The sequence below is a fragment of the Phalacrocorax aristotelis genome, chromosome 7 (genome assembly GCF_949628215.1).
Source record: "Phalacrocorax aristotelis chromosome 7, bGulAri2.1, whole genome shotgun sequence".
Taxonomy (NCBI): Eukaryota; Metazoa; Chordata; class Aves; order Suliformes; family Phalacrocoracidae; genus Phalacrocorax; species Phalacrocorax aristotelis.
The window spans coordinates 10,083,316-10,103,068 of NC_134282.1; the positions used below are offsets into that span (position 1 = coordinate 10,083,316).

The window sequence follows — 19,753 nt, forward strand, 5'->3', positions numbered from 1 at the left end:
TTTGGAATTTCAGGGAAAAAAAAAGCTTCTAATGAATTCACTACTAACCTGTCGGTATACTAATCCTATTCCTGCAAGATCTTCATAGGACTGTCTTTGCACACAGGACAGACCTAGACGCCCCCCAACCCAGGGTTATTCAGCTGCCGGACTCCTCTGTTTGTCACAGTGGGTCAGGGGCACAGGGCTGGTCGGGCAGGCACTGCAGAGATACAGGATGCTGTCCCTCACAGGCCATGCCAATATTGATAAAAAGGTAATTTAGAAGAATTCAGCTGGGTTAGGCATGGCATATAATGAAAGAAAATAAAGGCTAGCCTCCTGTCACTAATCACTGACAGAAAGAGCAGATGAAGGGCAATTCAAACATAAGTCAGTTAGTGGGAAATACTATGCATTCATTTCTCAGTGCTAGTCTGAAAAACCCACCATCTCTGCTAAGTCAGCAGAGGACACAACCGGAGAAACCAGACAGAAACTGTTACCTGTTTCCGAGGGCTATTATAGGACAAGACGGAAAAAAATTTCCAAACCAGAACCAAAACTTGGAGCCTTAGTGATAACATGAAGTTCATATTTTTAAAGGTAACTAGATTACTTTTGCTTTAAAGAATTGTATAGGTAAATGTTTAAGAAAGTACCTTTAAGAGGTGCTGTCTGGGGAGAAGGTGGTGACACCGCAGGTGGCTTCAGGAGCTGAGCAGGCAGCGGACACGATGCTGCAGGGGCCTGAATACAGCCGGGCGACGTAAAGAACAGTGATGGAAGGAGGATTTTGAAAAGTAACATCTAGCTTTTGAGCTGTGGGTCCACCAGTGGCATGAAAAAGTACCTTCTACATTACTCGAAAATTGGTTGCATGAGAGCACCATACCCAATCCTGAGCAGGAGCCATCGTGCTGGAAGGGCAGGGAGAGCAGTGCGGGTGCCTGGCTTCTCCATCACTTACACACTGCGAATGATCAGCTGAGCAGGAAGGATTCCCAGTTTGGAATGATCACTAATTAGAAGAAAAGGTATAATGAAAATATATACCTCAGAGAAGTCAAAGCACATGAGCTAAGGCTGTGTGTCAACAGAGGGGTGCATTGAACCGGCCTGTCCTCATTACAGATCTATTATTAACCACCACATTAGGTCAGAACTACCTGAAAGATGAAAATTTCAGTAAATTGGTATAAACAGTAAATTCCAAACTGCAGTCAGAGTCCTGTCACTGTATGGTTGAACACTGACAGACAGCGTCTGAAAGAACAAAAGTACGTTGAGAGTTGTGTTTCCGTATTTTTGCTCTCCCACTCTGACAAGTATACTAAAAAATTACATGCTTTGGATGCTAACGTCATGCTCATACATAAGTAGTTTAAAATATTTTTTATGTTGGGATTTTATCCAATCCTGCAAGAAGTGGATCCCTGGAGGTATTTAAAACACTTATAGACATGGCAACACAGGGCATGGTTTAGGAGACATGGTGGTGTTGGGTTGACGGTTGGACTTGATGACCCTAGAGGTCTTTTCCAACCTTAATGATTCTATGAAACAACAAAATTCATGGCAGGGTTACAGAAAAGCAAACCCTTTGTTCCTAAGCACAAGAAACTGCTCAGCTTTGCATTTTATATTCAGCACTCAGTAGCTGCAGAAAGAGTTAATCTCCCAGTTCCCATGTTTCTGCAGCAACTCGGGCGACACACACTAGAAGCTGGGGATTGAGTAGCAACAAGCATGCCAAAGGCAACACAAGGGATCCTGGAGGGGAAGCAGTAAAGCCATTATCACCAAGGACACACCATGTGCCACTGACTACTGGCCTGGGCACTAACCAAACCTTGGTACAACCACCCCAAAAAACAAAGCAGAGCAGTAGCCCTGGCAAACAGCTGGTAGAGGGCATACTTGTAGTATGAATGTAAAAACTACTTTGCTAGTTTTTTTTAGTCCTGAAGATACACTTTCTGTGATTGAATCTGCAGTTACGATGTTAATGGAAATTTACCTTATTTAAACTGTTTAAAATGTAATTAATTACTTTTCTATTATACCCCAATACAGTTATCCTTTGCTATTTGACATGTAACTCAAGTATTTCATGTTTAATATTACTGAGCTGTCACAGTTTAAACATATGAGTAATGACAAACTGAGGATTCACAGACCACAGTCTCATTTACCTCTCGTTGCCAGAGTAAACTTTAAACCTCTCCCACTGCAAAGAACTTTGCCATTTGCAAACAGACCCAAGCACCATCCCCCTGGCTCCGTTGCTCTTGGGTCGCCTGTCTCTCTATGTTAAATGAAGGATCTTAGCAGGTGAATGCCTCTCTCCGGGCACGGGGTTGGTTATGATACTGTCATAGCTGCATTGAGAAGACATAATAAGTGTATTTCGTTATTAATCACATCTCATTTTCATGTCTGAGGTTAAGTCTGAGTTGCCTCAAGAGAGGTGAAGCAGGCACTGAGCATGACAAGAACCCCACCATCGTCACACGCCTGTGCCAAAGGTCTGCCCTGCCTTGTGCTTCCTCCACTACAGACCACACTGGCCTGATGCAAGATTCAAATTCACAGCAGACACTTTCATGACAGTAAAAACTTCAGGATTTGCTGAATGCAGACATTTCCTGTTACTTTATTGAAATAAATTATATTTTTCTGATTTTTACAACACTTTTTCAACTTTCTCCATATAAACCAAAATATGCTGTTCTATTCAACTTCTGATCATGAGGGTACTGAAAAACCCTACTGAAGAAAAACTCTCCACACCTTCACATTACTGTATTTTCTTGTGGTACAGCCACAAAGCAGCACATCAGGAATAAAAAGCCAGCTCTGGAGAGATGCTCCTTTCATGGGTCACCAGATGTCACACTCCTAATTCCAAAAATATCTGTAATGCACTGCTGCTTAATTAATAGCCTTCAGACAGCTGAAGGAAGAGTGATGAATATGGATAAAGAGTAGGGGAATGCCACAAACATGTTACATTTCTTGCCCATGTGTGAAGTCAGGCTTCTGAACACTGCATTTTCAGCCAAGTTGTCTTTTCACCGTTCCAGGCTGGTTTGCCTTGTCCATGGCAGACTGTACCCTATAGCAGAGCAACAGCACATACAGAGCACTCTGCAGATGGAGAGTCCCAAATCATGCGGGCATCATTATTTGTACCTTACATTTTAGAAACAGATATGAAAAAGATGTGAAAGGTCAAATTACAGAGAGACACAAAAATATATAAAAAGTGCACATGCAGACAGCAAGTCCATTAAAACAGATTTACAGGTTGCCTGTTAAAGGTATAAATTGGAAAGCTTCTTAAAAATAAAAAACAAAATCTAAGTCCAGCACATGGAATCAAATTCAAGTGCTTCATGCTTAGACATACTGTTTCAGAGAATTATTATTTTCCATTACATCGGTACATTATAAAATAGGTTGAACCGCTGTCATAATATGCAGCACCTATCATAAAAATGCTGGATTTCTCTTTGATAGAATTCAAAGTAGGAATAAAGTAGCTTAGAGGAAGCATTTAAGTCTGTTTATTTTGATCTTTGTCTTGTGCAAAGCAATACTGAGTGTTACTTAGAGCAGTCTGAAAATTGTTTTAATAATCATAGAATCATGGAATGGTTTGGGTTGGACGGGACCTTTAGAGCCCACCTAGCCCAACCCCCCTGCAGTGAGCAGGGACATCTTCAACTACATTAGGTTGCTCAGAGCCCCGTCCAGCCCGACCTTGAATGCTCCTAAGGATGGGGCATCAACCACCTCGCTGGGCAACCTGGTCCAGTGTTTCAACACCCTCATTGTAAAAAATTCCTTCCTTATATCCAGTATAAATCTACCCTCCTTTAGTTTAAGACCATTACCCCGTGTCCTGTCACAACAGATCTTGCTATAAAGACAGCCCCCATCCTTCCTACAGCCCCCCTTCAGGTACTGGAAGGCCACAATAAGTTCTCCCCGCAGCCTTCCCTTCTCCAGGCTGAACATCCCCAACTCTCTCAGCCTGTCCTCGTAGCAGAGGTGCTCCGGCCCTCGGATCATTTTTGTGGCTTCCTCCAGACCCGCTCCAACAGGTCCACGTCCTTCCTGTGCTGAGGGCTCCAGAGCTGGATGCAGCGCTGCAGGGGGGGGTCTCACCAGAGCAGAGTAGAGGGGCAGAATCCCCTCCCTCAGACTTGCTGGCCATGCTGCTTGTGATGCAGTCCAGGATATGGTTGGCTTTCTGGGCTGTGAGTGCAATTGTCAGCTCACATCCAGCTTTTCATCCATCAGTACCCCAAAGAAACATGCAGGCTTATTCTTTCTTCCTTGCACACACAGCAGGTCTTGAAAAGCTACATTCATAAATACAACAAAAATCACACAAAACTCCTTGGGACCTCATATGTTTTGCAGTAAGCAGAGGAACAGAGTAATTATAACAAAACATTAATTCTTCTCTATTTATTTTGGTACCAAGGTCAATTCTGATTTTATTTCTTCCCTTGCCAAGTGGTACCAAATACTATGCCCAAAGGTATTACAGCCAGGAGAAAACAAAGGGTACGTTAACCACTGATGGTAACTGGAAAATTAATTTCTGGCTTCCTTGAGAATACTACTGAAATCATTCTAGGAAATAACAGAAATTAAACCAAAGGAGAGACCATCTATCCACCCAACTCCACCTCCATACAAAAGATGAAGAGGAAGATGAAAGATGCACAGCTGGTCCTAGGCAAAGGCAAGGGTGAGGATTGGGACAGGCATTCAGGGGTCACAATACTTACCCAAAAAATCATAAACAAAAGGGATTTTATGGAAATTAAGCTATCTAAAATGCCTCGTAACACTTAAAGAAGTGAAGCAAAACTGGCAGTGAGAAGCACCATGCTGACAGCCCAACGCCTGGAGCAGGATCTCCCCGTTGGACATCCCTGTGAGTGCCTCCCGGCTGCACTCACGGCATTGCCCTTGTCATGCCATCACCACAGACCCCTGCGGTGCTGGCCAGGGCTGCAGGTCCCACACCTCCCGTGGGGACAGAGCCCATCCTGCCCTGGCTCGACTTCCACAGGGGCAGCGCCGGCAGCAGTGGAACAGAGGGTTCTGCCCTCCCCGTGTCCAGCCTCTCAGGTAGGATTTACAACAGAAAAAGCAGCGTGCCGTCTTCACAGCCCAAATGTCAAGTTAAGGTTTGGGATGAGATCTGCAGGTGTGGAGCAGATAAACTCTAATAAAATACTCTATAGTGGTAGACAACACTGGTTGTTTGAAAGAATCATATATCTGCATTATTTAAGTTACACCCACTGAAGCCTTGGCTTGAGTACACAGAATTTCAATTTAAAAACCAAGAAAAGCGTCTGCTGTCACCCCAGCCCCGCTGACTGGGGCACTGCTGCATGCTCTGGGCTGGGCAGGCAGCTCCAGTTCTCCACAGGATTTATTTCAGACAGAGCGGGACGCTCGTCCAGGCAGCTGCCAAGAGCAGACATCGTCTGCAGCACAAACACTCCAGCACATCGTTTTCCCAAATGGCCTGAAGATCATGTTTCATGGGGTATTATCATATTGAAACAGCAAACGTCGCCACATGCAGGAAAGCAAAATTATGAAAAATATCGCTACCACCATACTGTTATGTTTTAGACCTTAAAAACTACTGAAACAGGTTTCCCATTCGATTGAAGCGCCTCTCTGCATCACATTGATATTTTAATGGGATAAATCTGCTGAACTCCCATAGAAAGAGCCCCTGTCTCTTGTCTTCCCCTTCCAGCCATTCCACACCAGAGCCAGAGGGCTCAGCGTCAAGTTACCGGTGACGTTCCCTGGTCAGCAGACCCCAGGGATCAGCAGTCCAAGCTGCAGCTCTGGCTTCAAACAGGCCAAATACTTTGCTTAAGAAAGAATCCAGTGACTGGCTCAGCTGCGTTTTTAAGAAAACTATAAAGAAAAAAATCCTGTCCAGTAGGCTGATAAAGGAAAGAAAAATCCCCCACAAACCAAAAATCATTCTCATGATCCCATTCCAATTTTCAGAGCAATGATCCATCAAATCACTTGTCTCAGCAAACATACATATTGGCCAGAACCCTTTGCTATATACAAGCTATAGGGGAGAGAGGGAGTGATGCATGGGTCTGACTCGGGAGGCACCGAGCACCCGCTGCCTCTACAGCGGCAGCTGCTGGACCCCAGGACCAGGTCTGCCAGCACAGCACCCAAGATGTGCACAAACTCATCCACTAAGGACTCAAGGACTCTGTCTGTACTTATTAAATCCCAAAATGGGTGTAGACTGATGTATTTTCACAATATTTCCATGAAGATCTGCTGCCCTCTTGCAGGCTGCGGCACTCACCAAACAGAGATGGCTTCTGATGGAGGCAGCGAGGCAGTCTGGTTTCCAAACACATCAGGCAGCACAGAGCTCAGAAGCAGCACGAGGCATCAGCACAGCCTGCTGATATTTTTTAAAGGCACCGTCCTTCAGTTCTTCCCAGCACCTTTGTTTTTCCCTGCCCAGATGATGCAAAAGTTTTCCAAGAGAACTCCCTGAAGAAGTGCTCATCTTGCCTCCCCTCCTGGCAGAGCTGGGCCAGGAATAGGTAGCTTGTGCCAGGAATGAAATTCCTCTGCAGGGAGGTTCCAGCCTGTGGGTCTTCAGGATGGCACCGTGCGACTGGCGGCCATGGTCGCTGCTGGAGGACCTGTCCCAGGAGGGAGGCTGCCCCAATCTCTCTCTCAGCTGCCCGCAGTCATTCAAATGAGACCTTAAAAAGAAAAGGCACCTTCAAAAACAAGAGTGTTAATATGACTGATAATATTAACTGATGCGAAGCTGATGTTACAGCCATCACAGGATCAAGAGTTGGTGTTTTCATGCCATTCAGCTCCATTTTCACAGGGAATTATTTCCTGCTCCCTTTATATTCATGTCCAAAAGCCCCATGGAACTGGAGACACTTTCAAGCTTTCTTCATGCAAATTTCAGTAAAGGCACTCAAAACATCTCTGGGAATAACATGCAAATCATACACAACAGTGAACGTGACTATTACATGAGCAAAATGTCCCTGAGAAAAGATCCCTATTTTGACCTCACAGCATAACTCCTTACCTATTTAAGCACTCAACAGCATCATATATAAGGTTATCCACATTTCCTATGATGCACCTTCAACCTATTACAGCACAAAGTTGCACTTTTCATGCTGCAGCACTTTCTCCCCCTGTGAGACGGCAGACAGTGCTTCCAGGTTTTGTTTGGTCAAAAGCCAAGGTGGAGCTTCACATGGACACGCCTTCCAGAGCTGCAGGATGAAGATGCCTCCACCACTGGCATGGGCACTGCTCCACTGAGGGCATCCGCCCAGGGCATGAGGGCGGCTCCTGTGTCACAGTTTCCACAGCTGAAGGCTCTTCTGTAGCATGTACGGTTGAGCCAGGGCAATGCTAGTCTGCCTGGGCTGGGCTTAATGGAAGGCTTTATTCCAGGCCTAGCCCCCAGGTGCAGAGGTCAAGCAGAGAAATGTTGTTGGCCCCAAAGAGAAGAGTGCCATGAAATAAGCAAAACCAAGTTCTTGAAGATATATTGAAACCTGCCTCGGGGCGACTGAATTAGTAATTTCATAATGACCTCCCTAAAACGCACAAAAGTTAATTAAAAGAAGATAAGAAAAAACAACTTGAAAACCAACTAGGTACTGAAAATAAACTGCTGTCTCATATCAGGAAAAGGTTATTTCCCTGTGACAGAACTATATACACAAACCTCAGGCAAAACAGCATTGCTTAGGGTAGTCAATACCTAAATCATTCCCTGCAGTTACACCGGTTCTGAAATGCACAACAGAAACCAGAATTTCTCCACACACCATAAAAAAATTAGGATGATAAAGTACTTTATCTCCTCTCAAAAATATATTATTAGATATAAAATTATTGCAATTGAACCTCATACATAAGCTTTTAAGTTCAGGCCTTTGTAGAAATGTACTATAACAGGATAATGTTTATTTTTACTGGCAGCTACTCACCCTGGAGAAATCACCAGCCTATTGTGCTCCTTCAGAAGGAGGATTTCCTCTAGTAAACCTGCCAGTAAAAAACAATCAGGCTTCCTGATAGCTTTATTTGGTTAGAAGAATGGTAAACTCGTAAAGTGCCATGAGCTATTCAATAGAAAAAGATTAGAAGTGAGCAGCCCAAAGTTCATCATTTAAAGAAATCTCAGTTTGAAACTTTCCATTAGCTGATTAGAGGAAATAAGATGCAGGGGGTTGTTTGTTAGCTTAAAAGAAAAAAGAGAAAGTCCAAATTCTTTTTAAAGCTAGCTTGCATCAGCTGCCATTACAAGAATGGAAAAGGCGCATTTGAAGGATTCACACATTTTGAGTCATCTGCCCTATTAGCAGAGGATGGTGGTGCAGCATGGCACAGAAACACACGTACCCCCACCCATAGAGCCTACAGCAGACTGGCTCTTGGCTGGTGACTTGGATTAAATTTGCTCTCCATACTTTGAATTACACAGGACATTTCTGACTATTTTTACTTGTAAACCACCTCTATTCCATAGCGGTTTTGCACATTACCTCCCATTTGCTACATGTGCTGAAACATATGAGGAGGAAAGTGAGACCTTACAGAAGCTTTTTGATTAGAACAAACATCTGAAGTATACACCAGGAACCTGTTGCTGGAAAAGCAGAGGAAGGAATGTACCATATCAAAGTATGAAATTTCCAATTTCATACTAAATTTAATACCAGTATGCTTATTTCAGCAGTATTTTCTGCTGAAATGCATACAGTGCATAATTTTGTACCAAAAAATTCTAAACTCCTCTAAAAAACCTCTAATAGCTTCCTAACACTTAGCAGCCACATGCTTTGCAACGTGGAATCCTATTAAATACCTCTGAGAATATCTCAGCAAATCACTATTAATCATACATGAGATGACTAAGTAACAATCTTATAAATAGGATATAGTGCCATTTCATGCTAATATTCATTGTTTAAAAAAAAAAATCCGTCAGAGAAGAAACCAAAGGCGATATCTAACAGATCAGCGATGTTGATTGATGGTATAGTAACCACATAAGGAAAATTTGAAGCAGCAGCCCAAAACAACTATTGCTTTTAGGTTAGAACCACAATTCATTCAATGCAAATTCAGACCTGCACTGGTCTCATCACAAATTTCATTTGCTGTGTTATTACAAGAAATTTGACGTTGGTTTTGGTTAGAACCCTTTTCACCAGCGCTGTGGCTCCTGCCTTCACTTCCCACCGCCACAGAGTTTCACCATCTCCTGCACACAATGCAGTGTAGAGCAACGCAACTTCAGAGCAGCGTAAGGGCAGCGCAGAGCTCAGTGGCCCTGGGATGGACCTCTGGTCCCTCCTGGGGTGTGAGAGAAGGCAGGGACCTTTTATGTCATCCAAGGTGTTTATTAAACCAGAGGTTTCCTTTTAGCCAACTTTCTATGTCCCACAATACACTAGGGTGGTATCTTCTGCTGGGATGGCTCCATGTGTAAGGAGATTTTACTGCAAGTTTCTGAGTGATTTACTATAATAATCAAAAGTAGACCCATTAGTTGATGTTTTCAGCTCTACAAGTGTAAAAGTTTACACACAATATTGAATATAATGACCATCAAGCAATTATTTACTTAGAGAGTTTCCCAGTTCTCTGCAACCTGATCACAGCTCTTTTTTGCATCCTCAGTCAGGGACTGTGAAACAGCATCTTTTTTTAACCTTATACTCTATATTGCCACTTCAAAGGTACTAAAACCTACTACATTATGCCAACAGATATTCTGGCACTCTAAATTTTGAGTTATAAGCCAGATAAGGTTTAACACATTTTACTCTGAGTATGAACGCTGCCCATGTGCGCCACATTTGTCTTAAATGTCATGCTATTTTCAAAACCTAGTTCTCTACACCTGAATTAGATGATAATTTAAAATAAATAATTGGAATTACTGCTGTTAAAGCACATGCAAAACTTAGTCTACAGAAATAAAAGGAAAGCTACATGTGAATGGCAAGCTTGAGCCTGGGGCAATATTTTTTTCCAGCTAATTCAGAAACCTATAAAGGTAGAGATTTTAATTATGGAAATAGTTGCTGCTTTCACCACCAGCTTTACTGCTGTTGGGTTTTGCTCTTAATGAAGCTCCTTTCTAAGCCTTACATTGTGCAGTCTCATACGCTGATGGTAACACCACCTCAAACTTTAGGGTTCAACAAATAACATATACTGTATTTTAACTTCTCTTCATTACAGAAAAAGGTAAGAGGTTCCTCAGGGTGGAGTTCCTGGGTCATGATCCCATTGGCTGCATCTCCATATCTGTGGAGGGGAGCCCCACCGGCATGCTCACTAGCAGGTGTCACTGCTGGGTGCAAAGGGATGCTGAGCAAAGGCTTTGTGAACTTCTACTGCACACTGGTCTGGGGTGTCTGGAGCAGGGTCAAGTCCTGCCGATGCATCAGGGGACTCAACAGGAGCAGGTTCTCAAGAGCCTCCTGGGAGTCGTGGGTGGAAGAGAGCAGCTAGGGCCTAGAGGAACACATAGGGACAGGAGTAGAAGAGAAAAAGACTACAAGAGGAACACTACAAAAGATCGTCAAGGGAAAACAACTGCAAGGGCATGAAGTCAATTTAAATAAAATATATTTAAAATAGAGATTATAAAATAGTATATAATATACAATATGGTTTTATTTATATATATTTATATATTTTCATATACCTTACATGATGATATATGTTTATAACAGGAGGTGGTAGAAAATATTACGTTAGTATGTTAAGGCCTACCCTGTGAATTGTCTCAATGCGGTAACGAGCCTTTGCAATAACCATCAACACTGCAGTCAGATGTGCACTTCCAGCTGCAGCTGAGCCCCCCACTCTGTGCCCCAACCTGGGCATCACCCCCAGATCCCTCCTGTAACAGCACTGGCTGATGTCACTGGTCCCAAACCCAGAGCTGCCAGCATGATCCACCCCAGACAAGGACACACCATTATCACAGGGTTTCCCTAATTCTGTTGTATCAAGGCTCTGTGGGTCAGCTCCAGACTGGGCGCAGGCAGGGACCAGTGCATGTGCCCCCACCACAGGCATGCAGGGCTGGGTACCAGCTAGTGCTTGGCTCAGCACACACAAAAGCCTAAAGGGAATTAAAAAGCATCAAATTATTACCACCATGTATTTAAACCAGCAGAACGATAGGGCTAACAACAGTGAGTAGTTTTAAATGACCTGGTTAAACAAATGCTTGGTGGGTCACTTCATTTTTCTGTCTCCTAAGCATCATTCCTGTAATGCTGCTAGTCATATCAGGTGATATTAAAGGTCACATTGGCAACAAAAGGCTTTTAAATGATGTTTTATTACAGTCCTCCAGTTACAATACAGCATTGTGGCCTGCCCTCCTCTGGGGTACCCTGGCATACCAGTTTTCACTTCATTTACAGCACAGTGAATATCCAGTTTACTTCCAATGCAAAAAAAAAAATAAAATTCAGAGGGCCGATCTAGAAATACAATAACATGTTCCCAGATTTCAGGTGTGAATATTTGCAAATTCCTTCAAAGATATCGAAATAAAATGTTTCACACTTATGCGTGTCAGTACTTACCTAATCCAACGAAATCTGATGCCATTTGACCCTAGTTGTTTTTAAAGGTTTTAAAATTCAACCAAAACTTAATTACCTCTACAAATAACAGAAAAACTGCTCACTTCCAAGATTTCAGATGTCTCTTCAGATTTAGCCTAAGCTGTAACGTCATGGGGAAAGATAAGGATGAGGCGTGTCAGCAGTTGAAGTTGGGCATAAATGCCCTAGAAATGCCGGTCAATGCCGACATTTACCTGACAACTCCTGGACTGTAGAGCGATGCTTTGAACGTTCTGTAACACTCTGAAACAAAGATCTGAGCCTTCATCTGCATTTCCAGTACATGACATACATATTTTCCTCATTGCTTGCCATCATTCCTCATTCCCTTGCCATCTGCTCAGGGATCTCCACTGTCACTGTCATGTTTTCACACTCACAAGGAAGTCTTGATGAAACATGGAAAGGGTATACACCGACCATCAGAGCCCACTGGCAGCCTTTAAAATGTTTGATTTGCTCAATCTCAGCTGCCCACACAAACAGGAATATTGCTCATGTATATCACAAGTGTATTTTTGCCAGGTCCTGCACTTGGGTCACAACAACCCCATGCAACGCTACAGCCTTGGGGAGGAGTGGCTGGAGAGCTGCCCGGCAGAGAAGACCCTGGGGATGCTGGCTGACAGCCAGCTGAGCATGAGCCAGCAGTGCCCAGGCGGCCAACAGCATCCTGGCTTGTGTCAGGAATAGTGTGGCCAGCAGGGGCAGGGCAGGGATGGTGCCCCTGTGCTCGGCACTGGAGAGGCCCCACCTTGAGTACTGTGTTCAGTTTTGGGCCCCTCAGGACAAGAAGGACACTGAGGTGCTGGAGCGTGTCCAGAGAAGGGCAATGGAGCTGGTGAAGGGTCTGGAGAAACAAGTCTGACGGGCAGTGGCTGAGGGAACTGGGGGTGTTTAGTCTGGAGGAGGCTGAGGGGAGACCTTATCGCTTTCTACAACTACCTGAAAGGAGGTTGTAGCAAGGTGGGATTTGGTCTCTTCTCCCAAGTGATAGGATGAGAGGAAATGGCTTCAAGCTGCATGAGGGGAGGTTTAGGTTGGATATTAGGAAAAAAATTCTGTACTGAAAGAGTGGTCAGGCATTGGAACAGGCTGCCCAGAGAGGTGGTGGAGTCACCATCCGTGGGGGTGTTCAAAAAATGTGTAGATGTGGTGCTTAGGGACGTGATTTAGGAGGCACAGGGGTGTTGGGTTGATGGTTGGACTGGGTGATCTTAGAGGTCTTCTCCAGCCTTAATGATTCTAGGATTTTCAGGTAAGTGTTTCTAGCTTGATATTATTTCTCATTTCACTTTGGAATTTCATCATCTGCACATTCAGTTTATTGAAGATGATGATGAATTTCCCGCTTCCTGGCTCAGTGTCAGAGAAGCCCAAAGAAACCCAACTTGTGTCCCACAATGACTTCTCCAATTGAAATAAGCTCAAAAGAAAATTGTGTGGGTTGGTATACATAGCAAGAAGTTAAATGAGTACTAAACCCACACTTCCCTGGTAGCTTACATCTGCCACTCTGCAAGTATTACTAATGGTACACAAGTGAAACCATGTTTGGGAGATGTGCTTCAGCCCAAGGCTCTTGTTATCACAGTCCCACTGGTGAAAGACATCCTGACCCCAGGGGAACAACTCCTGGTGTCAAGCTCGGGGGAAGTGCCATCTAAAGGAAGAAAAAAAGGTAAGTGTTAAGCTTAAGAGCTGAACATCACTCACCCTCCACTCAGATGAATCATTCTAAGTATTTAAATATTTCCCAGGATAGATTTTTTTTTTAAAAGTGATTCCTCAAAGTCAAAGTAAATCCATGGAAATAGAAACTCCTTTCTTCGCTGTTTCCCAATATCCATGGCAGTATCTTCCCAAGAAGCTGTAATGTCACAGCCACTCAGCCTAGGTGACAGTTTCTTATTACAGAAATATTTTCCTATAGCTTTTATTACAACCTGTGTATCTCCCCTCCCAGGCACAGGCAAGACATTTTGGCTCTGGGATCTCGGGTCTGCAGAGGGGAGCTGTGAGGGAAGACGCCCAGCAACTTGCAAACCACATGGCACAGACATTGCCTGTTCTATAACAGCTACAAGCGAGGGGGCATGAAAGCCCCTGGAAAGCAAGCAGCAGGGAAACTGAGGCTGGCATGAGAGAGCTGCAAACAATGTCAATAATGGCATTGCTGCTGCAGCAGTGTTTTCCTTAAACCTGTGCAGTTACACAACACATATAGAATAAAGTGACTCTGTCATCTTCTCATACGCTTACTGAGATATGCTGCAATAAGCAAAAGCCAATATTTAAAAATAAATCAATGACACCCCTCTAAAAAAGAAAGAGGGTTCAATAGCCAAGGATGTTCTTAATCATCATCAGATGATAAATCATGGAAGAGCCAATGTATTAATAGATGAATGCTTAATTTACTGATATTGGTATTTATGTTTCATTTTAAGCATTTGCAGCCAAAGTGCACTTGAGCTCAGTTTTACACCTGAGACTTGCGCCCTGTGCACAGAAAGCTTTTCTTCTGCCAGCATCCCTCTGTCACTATTTTGCCTAGTGTTCTTCTAGCAGAGGCAATGGAAGGCATGACACTGAAATATATATAAAAATTTTGTATTGTCAAATTCACATTGTCATCAAACCCCAGAGAAGTTTCTCTGAAGCCAGTTCATGCTATACCAGTTTCTGGATTTCCTTCAGCATGCCCCAGAACCCAGCTGCATGTGGACAGCCCCCCCACAGCCAGCGGAACCATGGCACGTGCTGTATTTTCCTGGGTGCTATCAGCTACACCTTCGTGGGACTGCTCAGCCACCTGGGCAAATGCACAGCCTGGCAGAGGAATGAGGTAAACTTTTCTATGACATTTACATCTTGGAAGGAAAAAATCTCTAATGTATTAGTTTATATTAAATACTACAACAAAATGCTATATAAAGAAGCAGCAGATTTTAAGATCTTATCCTACACAAGGGAAAAAAGCCCCAACTCTTCAACAAGTACTCAAACATTCTTTTCTTCCTAAATTAAGAGTGGAGAAATCTGTACTGAACAAAAATTTACATGTTTAAGTCACTCTTGCCCCTATTATAAATGGTTATCATTTTCAGAGAAAGGAGTACTTTATGTGCCCTTTCAATGTAACACAATATTGCATCTTTTACACCCCCAAAAGCCGCACTTGCAGACACTTCAGCTTCTCCATATCCCAGAAGAAGCCAAGCTATCAGCACATAATCTCTCTGCTGAACCTCAGTAGTTTTTTATTGTCAACTGCTATAACTCAAATCTGGTTCCTAAGAATTACAGTTATTTTTAGCTTTAGCTTTTTCAGTTCTCAGCATCACAAATAGGCAGCATTAGTCAAGCGAGCAGGTTGATGATTTAAGTGTGTCATCAGGGCACATCAAAGAGTGGTTTCAGTTCTGTTGATATGAAATACCAACACAGGATATTAGCAAGATTTAGATTACCTTATTGTTATATCAAGTTTTTTTTTTCAGGGAGCAATGCAAGCAGAGGTCAAGCACTCCTTCCAGTGGCTTCTCCTTCACCACTCCCTTTTGCAGCACAGACATTTCGCTAGGTGGTTGAACTGCCCCTCCTGTCTGGCAGAAACACGAACTGCTGCCATTACAACACCGCTTCCTCCAGCTTCTCTTCCGAGCCCAAAGCCTCTCAAAGTACTCAAAGATTTACACAAGGAAAGCATATGTAGACAGAATCAAGAAAAAAGCCCAAAAGCAAATACCACCAAACAATCACCTTACAGAAGAATGTTTGCATCTGCATATTCCTCCACCAACAGAGACATTAACAGCGACCAACAGTTTGGAAAGGCTGCAAAGCCACTAAGAGCAATACCCTCCTACTTAGTCATATACTCATCAGGCACATCAATAGCTTTTGTGGCTAGATATAGTGACAGAAAATATAGCATTTGAACTGCTGCTGGTGGTTCTGACCAGTAAAACCTTTCCTTAGACACCACTCCTCTTGCCACCCTAGTATGAGAGCATCCCATCAGGGAGCAGCTCTGTTAACCCTGCTCTGCTACAGGATGCGAGACAGGGATGCTGCACCCAGGCTCGTTTTCCTGGCACATGCAAGGGCAGCGAGCACGGTATTGCTCAGGGTGGGACAGACAGTGCGTTTGCCAGAATGGCACATTGCTGATGTTCCTCACTGGGGTTCAGCTGGCTGGGGAGCAGCTCTGTGGAAAGGGACCTGGGGGTCCTGGGGGACAGGAAGCCCAACATGAGCAAACAGTGTGCTGCTGCGCCCAAGAAGGCCAACAGGGTGCTGGGTTGCATCAAAAAGGGCATCGCCAGCAGAGAGAAAGCAGTCATTATCCCGCTCTACTCAGCGCTTGTCAGGCCACCCCTGGAGTACTGTGTACAGTTCTGGTCCCTGCTACACGAAAAGGATGTGGACAGGCTGGAAGGGGTGCAGAGAAGGGCCACCAAGATGATCAGAGGATTGGGAAGCTGCCATACGAGGGGATAGGCTGGGAGACCTGGGTTTGTTCAGCCTTGAGAAAAGGAGGCTCAGAGGGGATCTCATCACCATGTACCAGTACTTAAGGGGTAGCTACAAAGCAGATGGAGACTCCCTTTTTCCACGGAGTCCCATGGCGAGGACAAGGGGGAACAGACACAAGTTGCTCTGGGGAGATTCCGATTGGACGCAAGAGGAAAATTTTTCACAGTGAGAACAGTCAACCATTGGAATAATCTCCCCAGGGAAGTGGTTGTCTCGGCCACGTTGGGCACTTTCAAGATTTGGCTGGACAGGGTGCTGGGCCATCTTGTCTAGACTGTGCTCTTCCTAGAAAGGTCGGACTAGATGACCCCTGAGGCCCCTTCCAACCTGTGATGCTGTGAGGGCCACTTAACAGGGACCAGCAGTCTCCCATCCTTTCATCTACTGCAGGGCCATTTCATTTAAAGTTGGTTAATGTTTTGATGTATTGTTGGAAGACTTACAGGTTTCCATCACTTTTTCCTCAGGACAACATTAATGAGAGGATGCCTTTGAATGAACAGCCTGAGCTATCACACAGGACTGATACAGCGAATTCTTGGCTCAGCCAGCAACACACGTCTACAGAAGACCACAGGTCCTGTATGCTGACTCCGCTTTCACTTCCATGAGCCACATTTCACAATCCTCACACTTGCGTCACAGAGAGGCTCTTAGCAAAGATCAGTTCCCCTTCACATTGCTGCATGAACACTGAATATATACATCCGTTGCTAGATAAACCAAACTGGGTCACTTTGTTTCTCTATAGTAACTCATATTTCTATCTGATGGTTCACACCACAACCTAACAACGCACAAAATGCTCATGTGAGTTTTGCCTCTCCAGCAGATCCTCTAACAAGACTTTTCCAAGAAATGCCAGTAAAATTTTCTGCTGCAGTTTATTATTTAGCTATAAAAAGACATTTGAGGAATGCAATCTCATTCTTACTTTTTCGGCTGGCTCCTTCTTCATGCACCCTTGGCACGTCACTCTAGGTGCTCCCACCCACAGCTTGGGGGGTAACATCAGGGCAGGGGAGTCATACAAACAGGCAGCCAGCATCATGCTTTGTATTTAATCCCTGCTGAGTGTCCACACCCTGCCTGGTGGGGAGCCCATGGCTCCTGGGGCAGGTGGAATTCATCCCCTCCTCTGGCTCCTCAGCACTGCTGGCCACCCGCAGCCCCTCACCCAGGTGGTGGGGTGTCCCCAGCCCCCTGCCCAGGCACTTCAGCACCTGGCCAGGCAGATTGAAGAACAGCGTATGGCCTCCAGTTGTATGGAAAGCTGGGCTGTGCAAGGCACTGTCTTCATCTTTCCCATCAGAAAGCAGGAATCAAGCCAACAGCAGGTGAGACAAGCCTGCTTCTCAACAGCAGTCACTAAAACAAAGCAGGTCTCTAGGAAGGAAAAAAAACCTCATAAGGCCTAGCCTTACAGTAGCCGAGAGTACAGAATTTATTGCAAAAGTCAGCATGCAAGCTGATGAATTGCACTTATTTATCAAATGACTTAATTATTTTAACTGGAAAGTTATTCATGAGAATTTCCATCCTGCAACTCTTATGTGACTACATCAGGAAGTGAAGTAAGAGTGCAGGAATGGACAACATGAGTCAAAAGCAGCAGGCAAATGCTTGGCTTCACTTACGTGGATCAGAATCAAGATAAGATATGGAAAAGTAAAAAGAATTAAGATGAGTCTAACGGCCACCTTGCCCTTGACATCAGTCACCTGCAGTGTCCCATCCTCAGGGTGTTTACACATTCGGGTCAGACTCCTATGTTGCTGATCACTTGCTGTAAAGCTGCTTTGAACAAATATGTAGAAATGTAAATATTTAAATATGTGTTTTACTGCTCACTTCAGCTGCAGTTCATAGACCTTGGGGTACCATTGAGGTGATAACATCTAAACAAACAAAGGAGTGCATTTGGCTGGCTTACAGCCTCTCTTAAAGAATTAAGTTCCTCCTGGGATTCAGGAAGATTATTTATCTTAAATATTTTTAGAAAGTGGAAACCAAATTGAAAACAAGCAGAAGTCAGCTGAATTAATATCTCTGTTGCTGTCGACATCAGTAGTTAAAACTGTGAAGTTGTCCAGCTGTACCAGCCACACTGTCAGGAATACACTGGTGTGACTCTTCACACAGAAGGGCACCAGCATACAGTGATGGGAGCCTGGCAGGTGGGCACAGCGGCAGCCTGCTACACACGCTGCACGGTTACACTGCAGCTGAGCGGGGAGAGAGCTCATTTCGAGTTTCCAGAACTTTTTCTGACTTTGCAGGCATCCAGCCTTCACATGGCACAGCACTAAATCCACAGTCACTGCAGTAGCCTGTGGGCAGTCCTGTTCTTCTGGAAAGATATTCTTATAAATAATTATTAAAATAATGCAGAGCAGAAGCTGCTTTGGCATAGAGTACTGGAGGAGAGCTGGTGGGGAAAGGAGCGGGTTTCCTGTCCCTGATGCAGTCGCACTTGGGAGTGGCACTGCCTGGGCGGTGATGGGGCAAGAGGCAATGGGCACAAACGCAAATCCTGGAAATTCCCTCTGAATGTCAGAAAAACCCACTGTAGGACATTTTACATATTCTGAGCTGCTTGGGTTTTGAATGAATAAAAAATACACTCATGCATTTTAAACCCTGCTGCTCTGAAGAGTGGGTTCGGAGCCAAGCTCTGATTTCCCTCAAAAGGCAGATACTGCTCCTGCAGCTCCTTCCACTAAAGTCAGGCATCTCCTGGAAAGCAACTCTCCCTCTTTCAGACTGACACGTCAGGTGCCTAAAAACAGTAACTGAAAGTAGCCTAATGTCTTGGCTTCTACATTTCACTGGGAAGGCAGACGGCTGGGCTTGGAGCACGCCTCTGTTCTGGGGAAAGCCAAGGGTGCCCAGTGCTACAACGCAACCCCTTGCTGTACCCAGCACTGCTCATCACAAGGAACATTTATTTTTAGATCGCTTACCACCACTAAAACATACTTGGACTGTTTTCAGTCTGACTCACAGCTGAATTCCTGTTCTTCTGTAGGCCAAGTTTTCTGTCCCCAGCCAAAATGAGGGAAGACAAAACAAAATGAAACCAAAAAAATCCCAGCTGGCCCCAAACCAAAGCCCACTGCGCACGTGTCCAGCCCATGCTGGTGCTGGTGCCCACATCTCAAGCAGGGCATGAGATGGCCAGGATGGCCGGCACAGGATGGCACAGGCGGACGGCCGGAGTGCTCAGGCCAGCATCAGCCTTGGTCCATGGCCACAGACACAGCGGTGATGGGGCATCGCGTGGCTCTCTCTGGGGAGGACCCACACCAACAGCCCATCGCACATACCTTATGCCTGCACCCCAGCTCAGCCCCACCTAGCCCAGCCTAGGTGAATTACAGCCCTCAAGAGAGTTTGTGCTTTGGGGCTTTTTTAATTTAAATTTGTCTGTATACTACTCGGGAGTAGGAGAATTAAGCAGAGAGGGGCATGCATGCATAAATTTAACATACAGCTTTTTT

The 19,753-nt window shown here is 44.6% G+C and overlaps 1 long non-coding RNA gene across 1 annotated transcript; it reads right to left on the bottom strand.

The window, feature by feature from the left end:
* Positions 1-202: 202 nt before the first annotated feature.
* LOC142059494 (uncharacterized) lies at positions 203-6,640 on the bottom strand. The gene is made up of 3 exons (XR_012661382.1): positions 6,362-6,640; positions 2,175-2,360; positions 203-1,000 (listed from the first exon to the last, which is right to left on the bottom strand). It is a non-coding gene; the product is annotated as an uncharacterized LOC142059494 (long non-coding RNA).
* Between the last annotated feature and the right edge of the window lie 13,113 nt (positions 6,641-19,753).